The sequence below is a fragment of the Peromyscus eremicus genome, chromosome 10, assembly GCF_949786415.1.
Source record: "Peromyscus eremicus chromosome 10, PerEre_H2_v1, whole genome shotgun sequence".
In the NCBI taxonomy this organism is placed as follows: Eukaryota; Metazoa; Chordata; class Mammalia; order Rodentia; family Cricetidae; genus Peromyscus; species Peromyscus eremicus.
The window spans coordinates 44,531,949-44,558,055 of NC_081426.1; the positions used below are offsets into that span (position 1 = coordinate 44,531,949).

General features: G+C 37.0%; 1 long non-coding RNA gene across 1 annotated transcript in view; it reads left to right on the forward strand.

The window, feature by feature from the left end:
• Positions 1 to 16,981, forward strand: part of LOC131920917 (uncharacterized) — a 40,223-nt gene extending 23,242 nt beyond the window's left edge. The window contains exon 2 of the long non-coding RNA XR_009381798.1: positions 16,649 to 16,981. This is a non-coding gene — a long non-coding RNA (uncharacterized LOC131920917). The remainder of the gene's footprint in view (positions 1 to 16,648) is intronic.
• Positions 16,982 to 26,107: the final 9,126 nt, after the last annotated feature.

Sequence of the window (26,107 nt, forward strand, 5' to 3'; positions counted from 1 at the left end):
CAGAATCCATGTGAGAATCTAGTAACAGGGTGGAATGCTTAACAAGGAGATTTCATTATGCAAACTTTATCTTCATTTTCTCTTTAAACCCTTCCAGTAACAATGTGAAAAAGATTGTATGATTTATAAGAACACACACACACACACACACACACACACACACACACACACACACACATTTAGTGGGAGCATTTGAAACTAAATGCATATGTAAATCCTCAATTATTGTATGGGGGTTCCTGGAGATTATAAACAGTGTGTTAGAAATTAAGAAGCATGAAATTTTGAGGCAAAATGAGCTGAGCTAAAAATTTTGCTCCTCCAATTAGAGAGTAGGGCATTTCTCACCTCTCAGTTTATTCTCTCTGTTAAACAAGCTCCTCCATGGTGTCAACAGCATGTGTTAGAGAAGGTGTCTCCCATCAGTTCCTTGATATATTTGATATAAACTTTTATAAGCTGATCTACATAGAAGCACCTCCCAAGGGATAATCCTGACTCACAGAATATTAATAAATTTATTTTCTGGACTTTATTGTTGACTATGAAGTATATCTTTATTCTAACTTCACTTTCCCTCAAAATATCCTATATTCCTTATATCAGTAGATCTCAGACTTATAGAATGAGAATTGCCTGGAACCATTGTTAAAACAGTCAGCTCAGCGCCCCCTACATGTTTGATTCTATCCATCTGCTTGGGTTTCTTCTAAGAAGTTCTCAGATAATATTGATTCTTCTACTCTGATTCTCCAACTTTGAGGACCACTGCCTTCCACATTTGCTTTTCCTTCTTACTTTATTCCTCAATGTGTAACTCTGAAAATATTATGTATAATTTATTGTGTGCTAGTGTTCATCACATTGATGGGACCAAACCATGTCAATTTCTGATTATGATTGTCAAAAAGAAAATTCTCTTCCAATAACCATGATTTCACTATGACTGAGTAGTTAGTTATGTTTCTAGTAGCAGTCTGTCATGGTATCCCTTTTGTTGAGTGTGTCTTAAGTCCAATTAGAAAGCCATTGGTTACTACCAAAGTATGTATGCCACAACTGTACTCATTGGGTTATAGTGTCATGCTGGTCATTGATGTGATTCATCCATGTCATAACTGAGTAAAATTGTGAGTTGCCTCCCTTCATTCAAAGCTTGTATGATACTTCCTGATATCATGAAAACTAGGCTCCAAGGAAAAGGATTTCAGGTCAGTTCAAGTTCAGGGGCCTTGGGGCACTATTCCTGAAGTGAATGGTGTCTTCAGCAATAAAGACATACCTTACACCTCTGAGTTAGGGATAAACAAGGGCAACAGCAATAGGCCATGTGTTTTCAGTCACTTAGAGAGCTCTGACCCACCAACTCAGAAGAGGGCTTCTAATGTCTGATATTGTGGGGAAGTGAATGGTGTCTTCAGCAATAAAGACATACCTTACACCTCTGGGTTAGGGATAAACAAGGGCAACAGCATTAGGCCATGTGTTTTCAGTCACTTAGAGAGCTCTGACCCACAAACTCAGAAGAGGGCTTCTAATGTCTGATATTGTGGGGTTTGTTAGGTGGTCTTTGGCTCTAGCGGAAGCATCAGGGAATCTACAACTAATTTTCTGAACCAGCACAATCCATAACAACTGTCTACAAACATTTGTCCTTATGCTTAATTAAGTGTAGTTTCACCCCTAATCAAGGAAACCTCTCTGCAAATGATGGAGACCATTACAGAAAACCACAACCAAACATAATGCAGAGTTGAAGAGCCCAGTCACAGTGGATATGCCTGTAAAACACTCCCACATCCAAGGCACAGGGAACATTGCAGAATTCTGAGTGCTTGTGAGAAAACTCCAAGAAAATAAGACAAGAGTCTTGTGGCTTTAATTTCTTCAAAACATAGAATTGTTCTTAGAATGTGTTTTTCATCCTGCTAGGAGTAAGTTTTCTTCAGCTGTTGCTATTCGTATGCCTCTATGGAAAAACACGTTTTTGCCAGTGTGGCTTGTCTTTGTGATTGGATACTTTACCCAGGTGACTCTTCTTAACCCTCAGAATGTGAATTGTCTGATGCTATGAATAAAGTTGGCTATTGCATGAGGCTTTAGTTTGCCTCATTTGTAGGCCCAGTTCTATCATGGTCACACTGTCAACAAGAGTGGTAAACAGAAGCTGTACCTGTAAGGTCTCAATCATGGTCACCCAAATGAGAAGTGAACAAGGTGGACACCAATGAACATGTCAAGTCCGATGATAAAAAGACCAGGAGGCCTCAACCCTATCAGAAGAACTGCAGGCAATTGAGTAAAGCTGTGAGCAGGAAAGGTGGTTCTCTTCAGGGAATAGCATGCCAATTAGTTGTAAAGTGCCAAATGATCAACTCTGAAAACATATATTCAAGTAACATTATATGGACTGAACACATTATATTTTGGACTAAATATGTATATACAAAAACATATGCAATATTGTATATATGCAATAACAATGAATGAAAAGGAGACCATGAATTTAGAAAGCAGGGTAGAGTATATAGGAGGGTTTGAAGGGAGGGAAGGGGGACAAATGTAATTAAATTACAATTTCAAAAATAAAGAAACAAGAAAATTCCCCCTCACAAGGTTCAAATTTCAGTTATCATGGCACATTAACCACAAGTAATTGTAGAACAGATCAGCATCCATGCTTTTCAGACTGCAAATCATTCTATAACTAACAAATGTGCATAATGATGTCTGACCAATCATTTCACATCTTTCACATTTTTCTAGTGATTGTTCCTGTGCATATGGTTGGTCAGTTTACCTGAAGATGCAAAGAATGCAATTGTCTCGCCTCAGTGAATCTCATTAATGAAGGGGCTGTCTTGGTAGGCTGCCAGAACACAATTCCATAGCCTAAATGGCTTAAACCACAGTTGTTATTCTCAGAATTCTAGAAAGTCAGGCAAGTCCAAGGTCAAGATGCATGTGCATCAAATATCTGATCAGAGATTTCCTTCTTATTTGTGCATAGCCCTTTCTTATTGGATCCTCATGCTCATTACAGAGAAAAGGTCATTGTATCTTGAGTCCTTTCTTCTAAGGGCACAGATAGCACTCATGAAAGATTCGTGCATATGATCACATCACTTTCCAATGTCATTGCAATCTTCAAATTTCATTACCTTGAGTATTTAGGTTTCAGCATAGGGATTTGAAGAGACAGAAGCATTCCATTCTTAACATTTGCCATTTTACCTGAATACGTATCTGAAGGCCATAGCTGACCAACAAAGCAAAAGGTAGAGCCAAGAAATGAAGAGATGAGATCATTAGAAGCAAAAATTGAATCAAATGCAAAGGACAAAAGAAATGTCTGGATGCACAAAACTAAAGCAACTTTGAGGCCCAAGATAGGAAGCCAAAATTAAAAATTAGAGAAAAGGAAAAATATCACAAAGAAGGTGGTCATAGCAAAAAAATATTGCGAGAAAATTTGACAGAATCTTCATACTAAAGAAATTCAGAAAAAGTTTCAAGTCATTGAAAATACAAAAGATATGGTTTGGGAAGGGGATTCATCCTTAGGAAGCTGGGTAGCTATTTGCCAAGGCATAGAAAAGCTGTCCAATCCACATTTCAAGTTATACAACAAGAGGAAAATAATGTTCAAGCTAGTCATGATACAAAGAAATAAAACACTTTAACAGTCTTTCCAATGTTTTAAATTATAGGGTGATAAATATTAGGTTTGTTACATTTTTAATTTCCATATCTGTCTTTAATAGATAATAAAACATTTTAATGTTTTGATAAAAAAATTTCAAAGGTTACAAAACATAGTTAGTTTTGCCACCATTAAAATGCTCTTCTGCATGGCTACTAGCCCTGCAGTAAAGAATGAATCCTGCTTGAATCCACATCTTTCTTCCTAGATGTATTTTTAAAAAATGATCATGTTTAGTGTTTTTAAACTACTTGTAGCTAGATTACCTGGAGTATTTTTATTTTGTAATCACCATCTTTGTGAATAGCTCTATAAGGTTAGAATTTACTGCTGTGTTGTAATCCATGGCCTGATGCTCGTGGACTACAGGGATCCGGTTCTTACCCTGCGTCACTCCATTGTCCTCACCTTAAGTGGACAGTCTGTGAGTACACTTCTCACGGTGTCCTTCTTAGGTAGCTGCTAAATTAATCTCGAGAGCTACTATAACAAAGGGCTACAAAATGAGTGGTTTAAACTACAAACCACAGAAATTTGTCTCAGAGATCTAGAGGCTGTAAGTCTAAATGAAGGTGTCAGCACAGGAGTGCTTGTGAAATCTGTAAAGGAATCCTCCAATCTCTTTTCCTGATTTCTGGAAGCCCTTGGACATCTGCTGGTCACAGCACCAGTATTCCTTTTGCTGGCTTTGTTGTCACCCAAAGATCTTCCTATATGCCCCTGTATCTACACAGCTGTGTCCTCATGAGGCCAACAGCTGTACTGGGTCAGAAAACTGTCTTTTCCTATGAACTCACTTTAAATCATTATACCTGCACTGACCCTGATTTCCAATTAAGTCCCATACAATTCACCATTATTACTGATGTGCCATTAGAGCCAGATAAGATCCAACTATTTAGGTCATGTGAAGTACATTCTCCTTATTTTTATTGCTTCAATAGTATATTTGAAACATTAATTCTTAATCACAGAATGCTTGAAAAGAGTAAATAAACTTATTTTAACACACATGATTAAAGTTAAAGGTCTCTTTAAACAGTTTCCATGCATCACATACTACTCATGCATCTATACATAATATCCATCATTGAACACTTGTGTGATCCTAAATTGCTGATAAATGCTATTGCCTGTGTTTGCCATCTTTTTAGATTTGAATAATACACTCAAATATTTATTTACATTATGATTTTGTATCTTGAAAGTATGTAAGATATGTCCAAATACCAAATAAATGTTTAAAAGATTTTGTCAGGTAGTATATCTCTAAATGAAAGTCCATAAGCTACATAATTTATAAATTTTACATATTTTAATATACATATATGCATATCATGGTGACATTTTCTGAAAAATTAGTTCAAAATCTTAAATAATCAGTATCTTAATTTCCACAATTGAAATTTGACAAGAGAACCAACTACTTCAATGGCTATTTGAATGACTATTTTCTTTTGAATTTTAAGATAACATGACTATTAAACCAAGCAAGAACCATTTCATTTAGGTGAAGGTAAATACATTTCCTCAACTTTTGAGAGCAAGAAGCATTTTATAATTGTATGATCTTTGAATGGAAAGATCTGGTATGTTGAATTAATATTTTACTGCCTTTTTAAGACAGAGGATTTCTTTATACAAAGAAATTTCAGAGTTACTCACTGGGAAGTTTTAAAAACAAAGTGGCAGGAGAACAAGAAAGAGAAAAAATTATTAATGTCGCTAGAGAAAAGAACTAAAAATGGCTTTGTGTATATGCATACAATGATATTTGAACTAGATATCCCAAATTTTCACTGGGAAAAAAAGGCTTGCACAGAAGTTATAGTTGGTTGTTTTTACTCTTTAGCTCTTTTGGCTCTCTGCTTTTGGGGGGTCTGCCACCCAGCTCCCAAATAAATCACATGTAGTCTTATTCTTTCTTATGAATGCCCAGCCTTAGCTTGGCTTATTTCTAGTCAGCCTTTCTTAACTTATCCTATCTATCTTTTACCTTTGGGCTTCTATCTTTTCTTATTCTATAAACTTTTTCTTTACTTTTTACTCTGTGTCTTGCTGTGTAACTGGGTGGCTGGCCCCTATCTTACTCCTCTCCTCCTTTTCTTGTTCCTTGACCTTCTCTTCCCATATTTCTCCTCTGATTTACTCTCTCTGTATGCCAGCCCTGTCTATTCTTTGTCCTGACTAGCTATTGGCCATTTAGCTCTTTATTAGATCAATCAGGTGTATAAGACAGGAAAAGTAACACAGGTTCACATAGTTAAACAAATACAACATAAAAGAATGCAACACAACTTTGCATCATGAAACAAATGTTCCACAGCATAAACTAATGTAACATATCTTCAACTAATATTTTACAACAGAAGTAGTACTGAAGATTTAAGTTGGCTATATAGCTTAACATTGACAAACAAGACCACTCCTCTATGTCCTGTGGGGAGGAAAAAAAACAAGATAAAAATATTAATAAAAATGTAGAACAGTAAACTATATCAGAAAAAATTTAGATATTTGTTGAGAATTTAACTATCAATAGACTAGTATAACAAGTAAAAGTATGGAAAAGAATATATCATTCAAATGTCTACCCAAATTAAATAGCTGCATTAGTATTTCACAATATGGACTTAAAAACAAAAAAGCCTTATTTGAGGAAATAAGGAATGTTACATTAAGATTGCTGGTGCTAATTAAACTGCAATCACCATGAAAGCAAAGGTAGGCATTGGAGATATTGATTTCAATTCTTCTGGATACATATCCAGAAACGAGATTGCAAGACCTGTTTAGCTTAATTTTTAGATTTTAGACTAACTCACATGCTATTTATATGTCATCTGGTCCTCTCACCAATAGAAGGCAATGCAGTGTTCCAATTTTTTCTATTTCCCTGATGACATATGTCAGAAAATTTTTTACTTAATATCTACTGTATCATTTGTGAGGTCATATGTTTTTGTGGCTTTGATTTTGATCTATATATTCTCATTGTTTTCTCTAGTAATATAGCTACTTTTGTCATTTGTCTATTTTTGATAAAGAAATTTTACTATTGAGCTCCAAGATGGTTAATATGCCTAACAATGCACTATGGGTTTAAAACTCTTATGGAGATTTATGGTTTATGGTATGTTCTGCCATTCTGTAGATGGTTCTAGTAGTCTGGTGGTTATTTTTCTTTGCTCTAAGAAGATTCTGGTTTTGTTAATCTAACTTGTCTATTTTTACTTTTGTTGCCTCCACTTCTGGTGATAGGTGCAAAATACCATGTTCAAGTCCAGTTATGCTGTAGGTTTGTAATTACTTTGAAATTGGAAAGTATGAAGCCTCTAGCTTTGTTCTTTCTCAAAACTGCTTTAGCTATTCTGAATCTTTGTGGTTCCACATTGTTTTAAGATTTTTTTATTATTATTTTTCCTTCTTATTCAAATACCATAAAATGTCCCATTATATTTTGAAGATATTACATTGACTCTGTGGGTCACTTGGATGAATGGACAATTTTTAAACAATAATAAGCCCCCTATTCCATGCCTTCCCATTTTTAAAAATATTTTAATTGTTTTCATTTACACCTTGTAGTTATAAACATACAAGTATTTCACAGCAATTATTAATTTTTCTTTTTGAATAAACCAATTATAAGGGATTGAATTAATAATAGAATTCTCCCAAAATTGACTGGAGATGGCTTAGTGGCTGAAAGAACTAGAAATTCTTCCAGAGGAACTGAGCTTGATTTCTAGTACCTTACAACTGTCTGTAACTCCAGTTCCAGGGGCTCTGACTTCTTCTGACCTCTTCAGGCACCCAGCATATAAGTGGTGCACAGAAATACATGCATCCAAACTGTCCATACACTTAAAATTGAAAAAAACATCATCTAAACAAGAAAAATTCAGACCTGGTAATTTTATTTATGAATTATAGGAATCTCTTCCCCCATAAAGCCAAGCCTTGCTCTAACTTGTCCAAAAATTGAAAAGAAGGACAACTTCTAAAGTCACTTTACAACATCACTGCCCTGAAAATGCAAGTCAGACAGGGATAGTATAAGGGAGGGATCTATGGGGGTGTGTGGAGGGAGGAAAAAGAAGGGAGAAATGTTGTGATTAAATTACAATCTCAAAAAAAAATGGAAAATATTGATGGTGTTTACAACAGAAAAGTTTCTAATTCTGATAGAGTCAAATTTATCTTTCCTTTTAATTGTAGTTTTGATGCAACATTTAGATGTCTCTGAGAAAATTGGGGTTAAGGGATTTATTTATTATTTTCTTCTGTAAGTTTTATAAATCTTTTTTTTTTACATCTAGAAGCTAGTGTAGTCTAAATTTTAACCTGGGGAAACTAGAAATAGAAGAGCAAACTAAATTTAAAAATCAGTTTGCAAACAATAAAACTTAAAGTCAATATGAATGAAACAAAAACATTCAGAAATCCCATTATCATTGAAATCATGCTTTTTTGGGGTAATAAATCAATAAAAAGATAGAAGATTGATTGAGAAAAAATGAGATGGATATTAATGAGTGACCAGCATTAAGTATAGCATAGGAATTGAAGCAAGAATAAACTGATATGGCTAACCACTTACAAATTTAATACCTTTAATGAAACTTACTAATTTATTATCATTATTATTATTAGCAGTAGTAGCAGTGTTGTTGGTGGTGTAGTTGTTGTTAATTTATTTTATGTCTATGGATATTTTGCTTGCATGTTTGTGTGTGTGCCTGCTGCACAGAGAAGCCAAAAAGAGACATTGGATCCAACATAAATGGGAACTTCCTAAATTTGATTAGGAGTATCTAACAAAAATCAAAAACAAAAATAAAAGTATAATTATGCTTAACATGATAATTAATGGTAAGAAGATCTTCTATCTCTGCTAAGATTTGGAACCAAGCAACTCATACTGTCTACGTGCCTATCCACCAATATAATGCAAACCCTATCTACTAGAATGCATCCTTAAAAAGAAATCAGCCCTGGATATAGTGTGCATAAGTTGAAGGGCAGGCTGCATTATATAGAGAGTTTGAGACCAGCAAGCAACAGAGTAGGACTATCTGAAAACCCCTCAACATAAACTTCATAAACAGATGGTGTATAGATTTGAAGGCAAGGAATAAAACTGTGTATTTGCACCTGATATTATCTATGAAGAGAATCCCAAACAATCAAGAAACACACACAATTTCCCAGAACTAATAAGAAATTATTGTCAGCTTGTAGGTACAAAATTAAAATATAAAAGTCAATTGCTTTGTTATTTACCAGCAATAAAAGATTGGATTGTAATTAAAAACATAATGCCATTCAAATTAACATAAATTAAATGAGATGCTAGATAGAAATCTAACAACATATTACCAGCAACATATTACTATGAACACAAGAAACTAAAGGTAAAAGTACATTGTGTTTTCATATTAAGAATACCCATCAATTAGCATTAACAATAATATAAATGTCACCTGGTATTTTAGAATGTTTATGATTTCTTGTAAGAGAGATGAAATGAAGTATGATAACACAAAATAATTAGTTCAAAGCCACAATAAACACTGTGAGCTGAACATGGAAACTCTGGGAACCCATTTTTGCCTTTAGAAGCTATGCAACTAATATCAAGACCAAAGTTTGAGTTGAATATTTAGATACTAGATGCATAAATTCTTCCAGCCTTTATGCATAAAGGTGAGATTCAGCGATAAAGAGCAATACAAAGAAAAGGGGGAGTGGTTCCCTGGAGACCTGAGGGGTAGATAGCATGCAGTTGGGCAATAGTACGATGGAGAAGGATGGTCCAGGCAAACATCAATAATTAAGTAAAGGTCCAAAGATGAGTGAAAGTTCAGCACTGCCAGGGATGCTGGGGGTACTACGGATGTCCAGAGTGTAGAAGAATCTGGGGGAAATGAAGATGAGAGCTCAGAGAGAAGGCTCTGAGTGTAGAGGCTGCATCCACAATACTGCGGAGTCTGGATTTCATTAAATGTCTAAGCTGGTTCATGGGCCAATTAAACATGCAGTGTAGAAGCATCTGTCTGGGTGCTTTTGTGAAGGCTCTAATAGGTATGCTGCTGACAGTCTTAGTTTTGCCCTTTGCATTTTGCAGATGCTCATTCATTTTTGTTGAATTAAATATTTCATGGACAACTCTAGTAAACTCCTTTGCTTTTTAAAACTTACATCCTGCCTGCTTGCAACAAGGATCTGGGCCATGGTTCATAGAATACATTTGTGGAACTGTTTCTTCTCAAAACATCACTGGTTTTTAAGCCAGATGATTAGTAGAAAAATGAGTTAGTTACTCATCCCTAACTAACAATGATGGCTTCTAACTTATTGTGAGCTCTCTGAACCTATGGATGATATTCTGTAGATGGTCAATTAATTTTTGGTAGTGGGTAATAGTGGATTTTATCAATGATGTAGGTTGTGGATGTCTCCATGGAATGGAAATGGAAAATATTGACCTAAGTGTTGGGAGCCACACAGAGGGATACATGACAATGTTTTTCTCAGGTTGTAGACAAATTTCTACACAGTCTTACTAAATAAGAAACACAGAGCCAAATACAGAGGTAATAGCCAAAGAGATCAGAGAACTAGTGAAGAGGCATGGCTACCTTATCTTACTACCTTGCTGCTGTCCATTCCCCAGAGAGAGCTTCTTCCCATCTAACCTGTGATTTTATTGCCTTTCTGTTCTGCCTTCTCATTGGCTCTAAACCCAGCCACATGACTTCCTCGTCACTGCCTGTCTATACAGAGCTCTAGTTCTCTATGGTTGGTATTGGGATTAAAGGCTCCTGTCACCACGCTTGACTGTGTCCTTGATCACACAGAGACTCTGCCTGCCAGGGTACTCAGACTAAGGGTGTGGGCTACCACCCCCTGACTCTGTTTATGTGTGACCTCGATATGTGATCTCTGATCTCCAGGCAAACTTTATTTATTAACATACAAATAAAATCACATTTCAGCACAATTGAAATATCAGCACATCAAGTCAATTATGTCAAATGGAGGTCACACATCTACTAGCATCTATAAATGTATGCCTAAAGCACATGCCTTAAATTGAAGGTTGAACTAGTGTTATAAGCCCCACATAAGAAGTAGAGTGTGTGCATTCCTTACTACATAACAATTTTATTCTCCTTAAATCAACAGAACCTGTAAAAGAGTTCAAATGTTTATCTAACCCAAATCCAAACTCCAAGGAATTGTAAATTTTTCCATCACTGCTTCTATTCTTCCAAATGACTTAATTGCCTCTTCTTTCAGTATTCCATCTAAAGTAAATGAATGCCTTTGCATACCACAAATCAATGGGCCCTGGAACTTCCTACAGATAGATGAGCACATCTGTAGTTGAAAGCCAGGTTGCATGAGAAAAGCAAAATGTGTTCTCATGAGAAATGTTAAAGGGATCAATTCATAAGCGAAGAAAACATGCTATTCTCAGCAAGGAAACAATACGCTTTGCATCTGTTGCTGTGATTAATTATACACCACAACTCAGAGAATGCTTTTAAAGGGCCACAGTTGATCTTTTAAGACCCAGGTCTTCAACTGAATTGAAAGCTGAGGAAGAATGGTGCACTAGTTTTGAACAGCTTTATGTAACAAGACTATTGTATGAGAAATTATGGATAATAATGAAAATGCATAGTTTTCATATAACACATAAACTAAGTCATCTTGCCCAATCTTTTCAACTGACGCTGCTGATGAATTATAATTAAAACAATCAACTCCTTTGCTGAGAGTGTCCCTACTGATACTATAGTGTAAACTTGACCAAAATGGCTTCAGTAAGGTCTACCATATTCTACAAGGTTTAGACTCTTAAACAAAATAAGGCAGTCTCCAGTCTCCAGAGGGAGTGTAAAGAATTGGAGACTCACAACATTTTAGCCCTTAATCACTGTTTAATCTTCATAACTGCATTTAGTGACAAAAATAAATTAATAGACAGAAATAATATGCATAACCTTTCAAAGAAAAGGCCTTATGCAACAATATTTCTTCTCTCTTCCTAACAGTGTGTTCTTTCTTTTCCCCTGACTACTCATCCCATTTCCAGAAAATGAAACAGAAGTTCTTTAAAATACTACTATTTTTAGTGAAATAACTTGATAATCTATTAAATGAAGGCCACAATCTTCTGATCTGAAATGCCAAGGCTATCAGCTAGATCTTTTTGGTGACATGTTCCACTCACTGTGACCTCCTACCTGCTCTCTGCCATTTTTTTAAAAAAATTATTCTCTTTTGTACTATAATTTCAAGGCAAGTATGAGGACTCAGGACAAAGATTTCCTCTCTATCATCACAGAATCATTTGGCTAAGTATACAAAGTTAGACACTCATGCTTGAGATTATATAAATCATAGTCAATTTGATTTCAGTTCTTGACAGATGAGCCCTGCCTGTACACTGTGACATCTGGCAGTCAAAAGAAATGAAGCACCAGCTATGTCCATTCCTGTGTCGAAAATGCTTGGAGAAACTTCTGTCTTTTTCACATTGTTCAATCTCTGTCGCAACTGAATATACCCTAGAAGTGTCCCGGAATAGAACCTACAACAATTTCAGAATCAATGTCAATTTAACTACCTTACCAATATCTAGATAAGAAGAAATTATTTGAAAATCTTTAGGTTTGAGGGCCTACTGCCTAAGTACTATAAAAGCTTAAGGCTTCGTTTCTGATGGGCAAAATCTATCATGCTATAGAGTAAAGATTCTCCTAGCCACTGGTATAACTCAGTAGTAAATTATCTGCTTAGCATGTGTGTGAAGTTCTGTGTTCAGTTTTCAGTACTAAAGAAAGAAGAGAGATGGGAGAAGAAGGGGAGGAAGAGAAGAGACACATACAATTCATGGAATGCCTGAATTCACTATGCATCTACTACACCTGGAGAGCCAAATCTGGGACTACAGATAGAATCAACATTTCTCTCTATCACCTCATCACCCTTGACCTCAGTGCTGCCCCTTCCAGAGTGTCCTTTTACCCTCCTCCACACTCCAGAAAGCATCATGGCTCTGAAGATTGTTTTTTCAATTGACATCCTGTCAATGAGTTTGGGTCAGATGCCCATCTTTGCCACATTAACTCAAGAATGTTGTTTTCAACAACTAGACAGAGGCCTTTCCTTTTACTGAGAATCCATGTCAAATTCTGTTGCTTTAGTGAATATTGGTTGAAAGCACATTGTAACTGCATTGCAATAAAAACATGATCTGGTAAAAATGAGAGAAAGAATTAAGGGTGAGATTTCAGACCCAGCTGAGAAGTAAATGGAAATGAAGATAGGAGAAGAGGAATGGTGTTTTCGGAGCAGAGCACTCATCCTTCACAGCCTTGCTTTTATACTTTCTCCCTCTTTGAATTGCAAAGCTGAGAACAAGGGAGTATATCAAACGTGTTTTCCCAATTATAATACCTCAGAAAATGGGACAAAAATCATTTTAATATGAAAAAGGACCAAAGAGGATGTGAAGAAAATGAACAAGAAGCAGAGACTGAGAAATGCAGAGAAAGCCTATTTGCCACATTCTCTGGCAGCCTTTTCCCCCAAGATTTGGTAATGCAATTCGTTAGTCTGATGGGTTAAATATTCACCTTGGTAACAGGAACGAGGACTGTGCATTATATTGAGAAATTATACAACATATTTACCAAATGTAACGGCTGCCTCTATCATCATATTTGTAGAACATAATAAAATCTGTACTTGACTAACAGGTGTTTTACCTTAAAGTGCTTTTCTTACTGTATTATGAACCTGTGTTCTGACACCAGTTATTACTTATTTCTACAGCCTTTATTATAGGAGCAGTTAAAGAGTAACTTCCACTCTTAAAAAGGTTGATTTGTTTTACTCCGGGAGTGAGTCAGCTGTGGAGTGTTGAGACAGGCTGTAGTTAAAGGGCACCTGCCAGGTGACGATGGGATCTTTCATCCTTTGCATGATGCATTTCGCTTTGTTTTTCATCTTTCTGACTATTCAAGTGATTGGTTACAAAAGTGTTTGCCTATTTATAGTGTTCTTTATTTTGTACTGCTATTTTCCAACCCCCTCAATTCTACATATAGCTGAGACAGAAACAATGCCAATCTTTGAATGGGAGAATGAGATAGGGTCTGTACACCAGGGTTTTACTCATCATTATAGATTATGTATCTTCCATTTATATGATGAAATCTTAGGCTATATGAGTAAAATGTTTGTTGCTTGTTAAGACATTTCTCTTGTAAGGTCGCCCTTATCTGTTCAGAGAACTTGAGTTCATAGATGATGAGGTTTTTATTTTGGATGCTTCAGATATTTAAATATATTTTAGTTATTGAGGTTTCTTGTACTTAATGCAGTTTTCTCTTTTTTATTTTTTCTTGTTCTTTCATGGGAAAAGGGGGCAGGACTGAATGAAAATTAACATTACTGTTTAAATATCACAGACCATTTTCTCTGAGCCCAGTTACAATAACTAGTAATTATAAAAATTGCTTGCCTTCGGCTTCCGGCTAAGCCAATGCTAAACTTGTCCTTTTATTAGGTCTGTCAGACTGAGTTAATTATCTTTATGATAATAGATGTGCCTTACCTCCAACAAAACAAATACACTTATAATTAGCTTTTTAGTTAGAATTTTAATTTATTTATAAAGACTGTTTGTTTTATTTTGCTCTTCCAGTTATAAAAGGCAGAGTGTGGGGAGGGATCATTCCCCATTAATCAGGTTACCAGTCTGCTTATGGTTACATAAAGGCAGAGGAAGAAAAGGGACTCATTGTGTTAAACCATTCAGCCTTGAGTTGACTAGACCATCACTCCTCTTCAGAGTTACATCAATTCAACTGCAAGGCATTTTATTTTACTTTGCATAGATGCAAAAGCCCTTTTTATCTGCTTCCTCGATATGGCAGTGTTATGGGAGATGTTATATGAAGATACTAAAAAGTGTGAACTGGGGCTCTTTTGTATCACAGCAAAAGTGTATGGAAAGTTACAACACTTTATGTTGGTGCTGTGTCCCCACACTGCTGTTGCTTGTGTTCTTCTTTCATCTATACCCAGCATGTTTCAGCTAATGACACAAAATGCTGCAATGATGTCTAGGAAGAGTCTCCTGGGAGAGTAGAACGCATGGAGACATGGAGAAACTTATGCCTTGGTGGGATGCCAGGCAGAGCTGGCGGTTGGCATTGATTCCTCTGCTCACTGCCATTTGATTTGGGCAGATGCCCAAGCCTCAGTTTCCTTACCAGTAAAAGGAAAATAACTCCTGAGTTAGGAGGATCCATTGTTATGAGAGAATGGGCACTAAGGGCTGGCTGAGCTCCGTGTCTGCTCAGTGCAGAGAGCCTCTGTTTTCGTCAGGAGAGTCATGGAGAAATAGGGATATGCAAAGAATCTGAAATTAATATTATAATCTAATAATAATTTCTGGGATTCATTTTACATGGAAATATGCACTCTTCTAATTAGTGACAACAGACTTTCTCAATCATCTAAAATTTACTCCTGATTCAAGCCACATAGTGAAAGCACATGTAAAGAAAAGACTTTCCATTCTCGGCACAGTAAACTTCTGTGGGTCCAACCGCCCCTCAACATTACCACCATCAAGCATAACTCATTTTTTTCTGAACAAACTGAACTCTTCATTTTAGTCTGAAAAGTGCTATTGGCTTAAAATCCCCTTCCAGCTACTTTTGATCTGCCAAGTAAAGAAATTTTGGCTATGACAGCAAAGGTCTCCTTTGTTCAACGTGAGTACCAGAATGTTTACTAAGGGGTTGGATTTTCCCAGAGTGAGATTCAAGTTGATGACACACCATTAGCAATAAATGTTCTTTAAGTCCATCCCCAGTGAAAACAAGGAGCTCCATGCTGCCCTTGATGGATAGTGCTCTGCACTCTGGCCTTGGTCTCACATACACTAATGGAGGTCATGGTGAAATGTGAGAGATGCAGGCAAAGGCTCCCAAGGAGAATCCCAGTGCCAACCCAAGAAAAAGATCTGGGTACTGAATACTGGGATGACTTATTTCTGGGTATGCGTTTGGAGTTCAAACATCACCAGCTAAAATGTGCTAATATAAGAGCTAACCAAAGCCAAAGCTCTTTGCCATAGCAGTTCCATCACTTTTACAACAAACTTCTTATGTCATCCACATAAAAACTGTAGAAATTACTGTGGGGTTTTGTGGTGATACATTGTGTACCCTAATAAAGCTTGCTTGAGGATCAGAGGACAGAGCTAGCCACTAGATAAGGCACAGAGGCCAGACAGTGGGGGCACACACCCTTAATCCTATCATTTGGGAGGCCCAGATCCATCCATCTTGAATTCCAGTGTGAATTCAAGGCCACACTGGAAACAGAGCCAGGCAGTGGTAGCACATACATTTAGTCCCAGTACTGGGAAGCACAAATGCCTTTAATTCCAGGAAGTGATGGGTGAGGAAACAGGAACTAAAGCAATTCAGCTGATAACCTTTTGGGTGAGGACTCAGAAGATTACAGTCAGAGGATGCATGGAGTTGGTGAGGTAATAGGTGATGACTGTAGCTTGCTCTGATCTTCCAGCTTTTACCCTGATATCTGGCTCTGAGTTTTTTTTATTAAAAGCCTGTCTAAGATTGAACAACAGGTTTTCTTATGTACCTCTTGATAATTGTAATTTATTAAAATGTATCCATACCTTTGTGGAAATATGTTGATTTTTCTTTCAATCTGGGTCCTTCCTAGTCTATAAAACAGATCACAGATCCTCACTCTGTGATCCTCTAACTAATGTTGCAAATATGAGGCTTTGGGACACTTTTTTTGGTGACCTATGCATTCTCCCTGATCTTGCCAAGTAGTAAATTCACTCATTACTTACTTCCATAAATATTGTTTTCTAAGCCCACGGTTGATGCAAAGGACACAGCAGTGAGATGATGGATGCATCCCTTGTCCTCCCCATTATCTCTACCCTGACATGATTTGAGAATATTGAACCGTGACATAAAGACCGGCCTGGAGCAGCAGCACGATGGAGGATGGTGCACTTACACCAAACCCTGAGGAGAAACAGGATTTGTGTTTCAGAGAAGAGCGTTTAAGAGGAAATGTCATCAATTAGGTACTGAATAATCAGAATTTGGAATGTTGTTGGTATCTTTAGCATCTGTAAATTAAACTAACCTCAAAACAACATTAACTCTTCGGTAATAAAGAAAACAAAGATGGAGTTTAGCAGAGCAAATCAGATTTTTTTTACTGTTACAAAATACATACGAATTCATTGTGTTTTCATTCAGAAGACACTAATTGGGAAACTTCTCTACATCAGGTAAATTAGTCCTGGGGTATAACTAGTGAGCTCACAGACTTTCTGTGATTGGAACCTAGCATAACTTTTATTATGTCTATGTGAAAGGTGAAGTAATATAGAATGAGGTATTCAATGAGGTAAACATGTCTGAACATATTAACCTGCCCCGCTTTCTCCATTCAAGCCAACTAACTGGGATCCCAGCACCCTGCATGCTAATTCAAAATGACTCACACCTAGATAAACCATAGGCTTATGAAGAACCAACTGTTTTCTTTCTTAAATTTTCATTTATTTATTTGCTTTTTATTGTAACTATCCATTAAATCAGCAGATTGATAAAATTTGAATAAAAGTGAATTATATGGCTTGGGAGATGGCTCAGTAAAGCTGAGCTGGAATACACGTCACCCACATGATAAAAACTACTGCTATCTGTAAACCCCAGTGCTAACGGGTGATGAGAAGTCAGGTGGATTCTATCGCTTTTCTGCAGAGTCAGTCTAGTTTAATAAGTGAGCTCTTGAGTCAGTGAGAGACCTTATCTCCAAAAAATTGGGGAAAACAATAGAGGAAGGCAGCCAAAGTTTACTCATAATCCCCACAGACACATAGGTGAATAGACACAAACGCATAAACATGCACATACTATAGAGGTATGCACACACACAGGTGAACATACACATATGCACACACTTGCATAACACACACACACACACACACACACACACACACACACACACACACCACAAACATAGATTTTTCCAAACTGGTAGACATACTTAGTGACAATCAGGAATCAAGATGAGTTCCCAAAGTGTTAGTTTTGAAACAGCACATGTTCAGGAAGTGTCTACCTGAAAATGTAGGACTCATGTACAGAAGCTCAAAAGAGAAAACATATGTAATAAAGAGAAAATGCCCTTTGAACATTGGTTTTGGCCGCAACACTGGGTGGCTAAGAATAGGAAGACACAGTGCAGACCACAGAGCATTTGAAATATGGAAGCCATCTGTGAAGTAATTTTAATGGATACCCTAAAAAATAAAAAGTAAAAATTTAGAGTCTCAGATTCACAAGAAATTAAAAGATTCTTCATTTATCCCTCATGATGAATTCCTAAGCCAAATATTTTGGTAAAAGGGATTTGTTTTCACTGCTTCTATGAAGACTAAGTTAATAAACTATGGATGAATGTAAAGAGGGCAATTTTACCCGCCTTTTCTTTCTCCTGGGTAAATCATTTTGGAGCTTTTTCTTTCTGGTACTCTGCTCTGGTGAGCCAATATGATCTCCAAACTAGTATTCCATTTTCATTTTTTTTGGTTGATTGGTAGTGCAACATACAAATAGAACTCGTAGTATGATTATACACTTATATTGACACTTATTCTTCTCCATTTTTAAAAAGTAATGGTGCAGAGAGAACCCCCCCCAATACTATTAGGCTATTGTGACATGCCTGCAAATTGCAGTTCCTTTATTTCTCTTCCACATTTCCTTAGCTGTTGCTTCCACAAACTAGGACACAATCTGGTTTGTACATCTAGTTCCGTCACTGGTGCCTCCCAGAAATTCACTAGCTGGGGATGGCAAGTGGCCTCGTGTGCTTAGGAAAAGTCTGTATCACTTAAGTCATGATTTCTGCCATCTCCTCCAAACCAGTTGTAGTGTCATTTCCCAGGCTCCTCATTCTTAGGCACTATTTCTTCCTAAAGGGTGCCACTCAATTGCCAGTGTGGTTTTATAGGAAAACTTGAGGGACATGTCTGGAAACCTCCATAAATATAAGCTGGACATCCTACAGGACTGAATAAAATTCTATACATTTTATTAAAGGTACATGGGCATATGGGAATCTATTCAGAGTTCCTTGGTATCTCAGCAACAGCCAGAATTGACAACAGTGAATTTAGGACTCAGTTTCATTGTCTGCTTCTTGAACTTCATGGAAGAATGCTAAGATAAAGGAATAAATAGGTTCAAGCAAAAGCCTACACAGAACACAGAATTCCTGTCTAGAAATGTATGGTTGCATGAATGAGCAAAACTTCTGTGCTTGGTTCTCTTTTTATGGACGAATGGTGGCATAGAATTACGCATACCAAGACAATGTGTTTATCAATGAATTGGGCAGAAAGGGAACCCTAAACAAAAGGGATGTCATAGTCTCCCAAAGAGAGATTTTTAATTTTGTGGTCTTTGTGTGTGTTTTTTTCTGAAAAGCTAATTGTTATCAAGCTAGGATATGGCTCAAATACAATCTAATTTTCTATATAAACACAATACAAAATTTTATGTGAGTTTTCTTCAATTTTTTGAACCTTGAAGATGAATTCAAGCATAATTCTCATAAGTACCTGATATATAATGCTAACATAGACTTTTACCTAATAAATATTTCTACTTAAATATTATTCAGTTAGAAGAACAAAGAAGTTTTATAAAATGATTTCCCAAAGTGATACACCAAGTCAATCTGTTGACTTTTTGTCAACAGGTAAGGAACCCAGTTGCTTATTTCTCTCAATCATCTACAGATGGTCAGTTTTAATGTTTGTAAAAGATGTCCCTATCTGAAAGGTTATCTTCAACTCAAACTAGACATCAATACAACCATTAAACATTTCTTAAGTATCTCCTGGGTGCAACACAAAAAAATGTACATTTCCAACTTATACTCTATGGAGCTTACATTCTAGAATACTTTGGAGGAGATAGTGAAATAGAGAGCAATGAAGTCATTCTCTCAATTTTCAACAAATAAGTAATTATCTATTTAATTCAGGAAATCATTGTATAAAATGTACTAGATGGCATTTAAATGCTATTAGGTAAATATTTAATTAGAACCCCAAACTGTACGGTTAGTATGCAAAAATTAGTATGACAGTATATACAACAGCACGCGTAGGCATATGTCTTCATGTACCTTCACTTGAACTAGATGTCCTTAGGAATAATGCAGAAATATCAAATGGCCATTACAAATTGGGTAGATCATGACAGTTTCTTTTTTTTCTCCCCCTCCTTTCTTCCTTCCTTGTCTTCCTTCTCTCTCTTTTGTCTTTCCTCTACTTCCTTGTTTTCTCTGTCTTTCGCTGCTCTTTCTCATTCTATTTCTTATTTGATAGGCTATCTTACCAAACTTTCTTCTGACTTCTCCATTTTGTTTAATATGTTTAGAATCTTGGCTATAGTAAAAATTGACCCCAAACATGTATGCTTGCTTTCTACAAATACATTGCCTATAGTGTATTGTGTATGCTGAAAGCTAAAACATACATAGTTGTAAAACATCATGGCACAATGATGCCTGGACATAGTTTTATGAGGTGTGGATTAGATAACAAATTGATTGCTATTTATTGAATTGGGTAGAAGTTTGGCTAAATTAACTACTCTATCAAATAGTCCCCCATTAACTACTGTAACAAACAGTCCCATAAAAGCATAGTAGCTAAAAACAAAAAGAAGTATTATTCTTACTGGTGTAAAGAGTCTGAGGCCACTTCAGATACGAAGTACTTGGGATGGGTGGTGGACTGGGATTCTCTGCCTGGCAATGCTGGTCATCATTCACATAGGTCTTTCTAGTCAGAAGAGTGGGGATGAGCTTGGATTGCACGGCTCAAGTGCAAACCCTACTTGCTGTGTATTGTTCTCTTATCACAGGACCACACCTAGCCACAAGAACTTGGATGTGGAGAAAAATGAAATAGGCTTGGGATTCATCAGGCAATGACTGCCATGTGAAACATCAGAAATGTCTTCTTAGAACCCAGATGTTAGACTACAGTAGTCACTAATCAAACACTGAAATTTAGTGTGACATGCTTACAAAAGCATAAAATTTGCAAATTAGTATGTATACATACAAAAATATTCACACATATGTAAAAGCAGCCTTGTAATTTCCAAATTTACTACACTGAGGTCAATGGCACTTGAATATTTATGGAACACTAGCTCTCACATTGTGTATGTCTCATAAGGAAATACTTGCATTCAGAGTGATGAGTCTGTGCCTGTGGACAATATAGTACATTTGCATTAGAAATAACTCCAAAGAAGACTTTTAAAGTTTCTTATGCCATTATCAACCCCAAAGAAGTGCAGGTCCAGACCAATTAGTTTATGGCTTGAAATTGTTTATTATTAATAAGTCATTGAGGGGAATCACACGATACCAGTCATTTCTCCACATGTCTTTGTCATTATCAGGCACAAAACTGAAGAACTGACTAGGAACAAAAACACAACAAGCTTGGAAAATGGTCTAAATTGGTCCCACATGATACAATTATTTCATGCCTCAGTAAACATCTAAGCCTGTCTACGGGTGACAGGTCCAATGGGATATTATGCTGGTCACAGAATCTGAGGCCTTAACCAAGAACATACTAGCCCCGCACACTTTGAATGATGGTGGGATCTGGGCCATCTATAGACCTGTTGCTGGAAGCAAGGAAAACTCTGAGATTCTTCTGATTGGAAGAGGAAGAAAGGTAACATTTCAAGTTTCTCTCTAGCAGTTCTTCAGGCTAGACCTGCAGAGATCTGACAAGCTGAATTTACTAAATACTTTTAGATTGTATGCATAACAAGGAACATTTGCCCCGAATGTATCTTTTGAATTTATTGAAATTAACTTGGATAATAAGAAACACATCAAAATGTTGTATCGAGCTTCCAGTTCAGTGCTCTGTAGGACTACTTCAGTGACTCAATTAATTTTACATGAAAAATTTATACATTCTTAAAGTAGAACTACATGTATTTTGATCAGGTTAAAAGCTGTTTTAATATTGAACCTGCTCCCACAAAGTGATAGTATGTGTGTGTAGTGTTAATGCCATTGAAATGAACAGATTTAGTACAAGCAATAATAATGATGATATGCCAGTTTAGAGAGTTCTGGGTTCAGCAAGTTATCTCAGGTGATAGAAGTTTTGATTTTATCAATTGTGTGAATTGTAATTCTCTTAGAGAAAACTATCCAATGGGTGTTAGGTCAGCTTTCTGTATGTCCCTGGGTGTGAACAGCACAGAAGAGGATATAAGTTGATGTGGAAAGAGTGTATACCCCTAAATCACTGTCATTTCCCTTGCTCCAATTTTTCCTTTTTGTCTTAGTGAAATTTATATTTTGAGGCAAACTTTGCCTGCCATGAGCCCTCTCTTACTTTTGCATAAAGATCCAAGGACACTTGATCTACTAGAAGGGTGCCATCTGTATACTTCTTTGCTTCTAAATATAAAAATATAATATACTGCAGTCTGAAGGAGAATCCCTTGCCATGGGAGTTTAAGAAAGTATAAGATCCAAGACACATCTGTCCTTCCCTCCATGACACAAAACTGAAAATAGGGACAAGGACCACTAGCTAAATATAACAAGATATTAGCTTTGCTAATGGCTGATCAGGTGCCCAATTGTCCCCCTAGTACAGGGTTCCTGGTAAAGTACATCAAAGAACATAGATTACAACTCAAGAGCCTACTGGAAACATTTTATTTTCATTTCAATATAAAGCCTGCAGGGAAAGCTGGGTCAGCAAAACAGACTCCAATTATACAAAGGCAGCCTGCCTCACACATGGTTACTCAAGAGTGAGGGAGAAAAGAGGGAGGAGCAGCTTAGGTCTCCTTGAGGGCACTTATCTCAAGGGAGCAGAGGACAGACAAACAAGGTTCCCTGCCCTGTATAAGCACATCCAAGAAAGCAGGAGCCAAAAGCCCTGATGGATAGGTGTTCACTGGCACCAGCCTCCACTGCTGACAGGAGAGTCTCTTGGCATTTAGTTTCCCACAAGGAAAAATTCACTCCACACCACCCATAAGGGAATATAACAGGATGCAAGTACTGAAGTGTAGTATGGGAGATACTAGAGTGATTGCATCTTTCTGCACTTGTGTTTAGGTATTGCTGTGGTGTTCTGAGACTTCAAATTTACTTAAATTATTTTTTTGGTACTGTTAATAGAGAGGGGAAAAAAATCTGGTTTGGTGCGAAGCAAAATGTGATGGAAGACCATGGGATAGGTCAGTTCCTGGAGCTATTGAAGGTTTACAGTTAAGATGGTTTGTTTGGACAGGATTGGACTAATGTTGTCTCCAAAGGTTACACATGCCTGGCACAGTGTGCTTTTGTGGCAGCGTGCATGGAGGCGGAGGTGTGGCAGGGGGCGGGAGGGTAGGAGGTTGGGGGTTCAGGACGAGTTGGGGGGAGTGATGCTGTCGGTACCCTGCCTACAATTCAGCCTCTGGGGTCTTTATCTCCACACTGGCCTTGCTTTCCCCAGTTTGTGAAAAGAGATTTGAAATGAAGCTGAAGGTTCCGTATGGTTACCTGGCTGATGGGGAGGAAGCGGTTAGCAGAACAGAAAGCCCCAAATTCTGCCACCAGGGAGATCAATTCTCTGAGGAGAACTTTATCATTTTGCTTATTCAATAAACAGTTATTAAGAGTCACATAGCGATCCTCTGGGGTCTGCAGGTACCAGCTTGTGAGGCAGTGTGATAAAACGTAAAGGCTGACACTTTAGTGGTTCCCTTGGTACTAACGCTGAGAAGGAATTCACAAGTGAGCTTTGGAAAACTTCTGCCTGATTGAGGTAGACAGCAAGTGTCAACAATACGTTCATATTTACTTTTAATTTCACTATTGAAGTGTCACAAAGATGATGAAGATTCAAGGAAATATATGTTTAATATATATAATATATACATACATACATACACACAACACACACACACACACACACACACACACACACACACACACATATATATATATATATATATATATATATATATGCATCAGAAAGTGAAGCAAGGGATAACTCAAGGAGATAAAGCTCTTGCCTCCAAGCTTGAGAGCATGAGTTCAATTCCAAACACCCACATTGAAAAATAAGAGAACCAGCTTCTACAAGTTTTCCTTTCATACACACACACACACACACACACACACACACAAATAAATAATACATAAAAATGTAATAACAGTTTTTAATCTCAGAAACATCCATCCAAGTTTTAGAAATGCTGTCTCTACTAGAGGTTCTACGATCCAAACATACTGGTTTCCAAGCCCGGCCCTAGAATTCATGATGAGTTTTAGTTTAGAGAAATTATGTGACTTAATGTGGTCCTAGTAACAGTGAGAACAACATGGCTTATCAATGCAGTTCTTACTGTGCAGAGGGTGTGATTTATATAGCAAGTTACACAGCATGTGTGACATGGTGTTGTCCATGCACAGACTGCTGATCAGTGTGGGCTCCTTTGATTCTGTACTCCTCCTCTTCCTCTCCCATTACTGTATGACAAATTAGCCAAAGGGGTACAATGGTGAATTAGGAAGATCTCAACAATACACACAGAACACAGAGAGACCACACTTCGATAAGGATAACAGTTCAAAATGGAACAAAGAGGAAGATAATGTAGAGAGATAGAGAGGTGAGGCTTTCTTCATGGCCTCCATGTGCCCCCACCATAACTCCTAAAAGAAATTCTCAAAAGTTTTGTCTGAAGAAATAGTGAATATTCAGCTAATGTTTGTAGTGATGATGAGGGTGAGGACGACAGTAAAGATGATGAGAACAGTGATGGAGAGAGTTTGTGTTCATCTCTTGTTGCTATGCTGTAGGAGCTCAATTTGCATATATTACTTGATCCCCACAACACTCTTGTGATGTAGAAATATAATTTCCATGCTGCAGAAAATCTTGAGTTTATAATAACATGGGGGAAAGCTGAGACTTGACCCAGTTTCCTCTGACTTAAAAATCACTATAATGTGTACTTTCCATAAATTAATGAAGTGGTGATTAGGTTTTTTGTGAATTTCAACAGGCTTTTGTGGGTATATTGAACCCGTTTGCCTGGTTCATCTCATTTATCAGCTTCCTGGCTTTAGCACCACAAGTGGGCTTTTGGGAGAGAAAACTGAAAGACAGCACCCCCTCTGCTCTCCATAAAGTGAGCACTTGCCACTCTCTCTAGTCATGTGACTCATACCCAAGGCACTGTAACATTACCTGCATATAATAGTGTGTGCTCAGATATAGGTAAGTATGTGACTCAACACAGCACAGACAAATCCAGGAAGGTCCAGTCTCAGAAATTATATCCACAAGATTATGAAAGGTACTATCCTTTCCTGCTGAACTCACGCCTGAGAGACTATAAAATGAGAGCTACTGCGTCTTCCTTCTAAACAAGGACAAGGACCAGCTCAGAGACCAAAATAGTTAAAAAGTCATTTCAACCATCATTTCTAGACTATAATTTCAGTTTTGTAAACCAATGGATTCATTCTTTGCTTATGTCAGTCTGAGACGTTTATTATATTCATAACCATAAGACTCATAAATAATGAAGTATGCTTGCTTAGATGCCTAGTCACAATATCTCAAAAATAACACATATATTATATAAGCACATGTCATAATACACACAAAATGTTCTATGTGTGACATACTGAGTGTATAAAATGTAACAAACCCTGCTGTATCTCTGGTTTAAGGAGTAAAACCTCAGTGAAGTGATAATAGCCCTCCATGGGATCCCCCAGTCTTTTTCTACAGATAACTTTGACGTAAATAAATAATATAAAATATATAAATAAATAATAATAATGCTTCCTGATTTTAAAAATAGTTAATATATGTCATTATTCTTCAAACATGAATCTTTCAAGGGTCATTATAACATCTTAACTTAAGGGCTATGACCTGTGTGGAACCAATGAACTGACTGTGGGAGTTGCCATGATTTTTCACAATCATCAAAAGCTTTTGAGCATGTAGTCATCAAGAATTAATTAGAAATTAAATGTGAAACGTATTCTGGGTCTGTGTGGCAATGCTCGCCCAAGGCCTGTTGTGCATACCTTCACCACAGCCTTGGTTCTGAATATACAGTGAGTGTACCTTGTCCTGGGCTTCCTGTCATTCCAGCCAGGCTGCACCTTCTGAAATACCTCTCTTCAGAGCTGAGACTATTGCATGACATGAGCTACAGCGTTTCTGCTGTG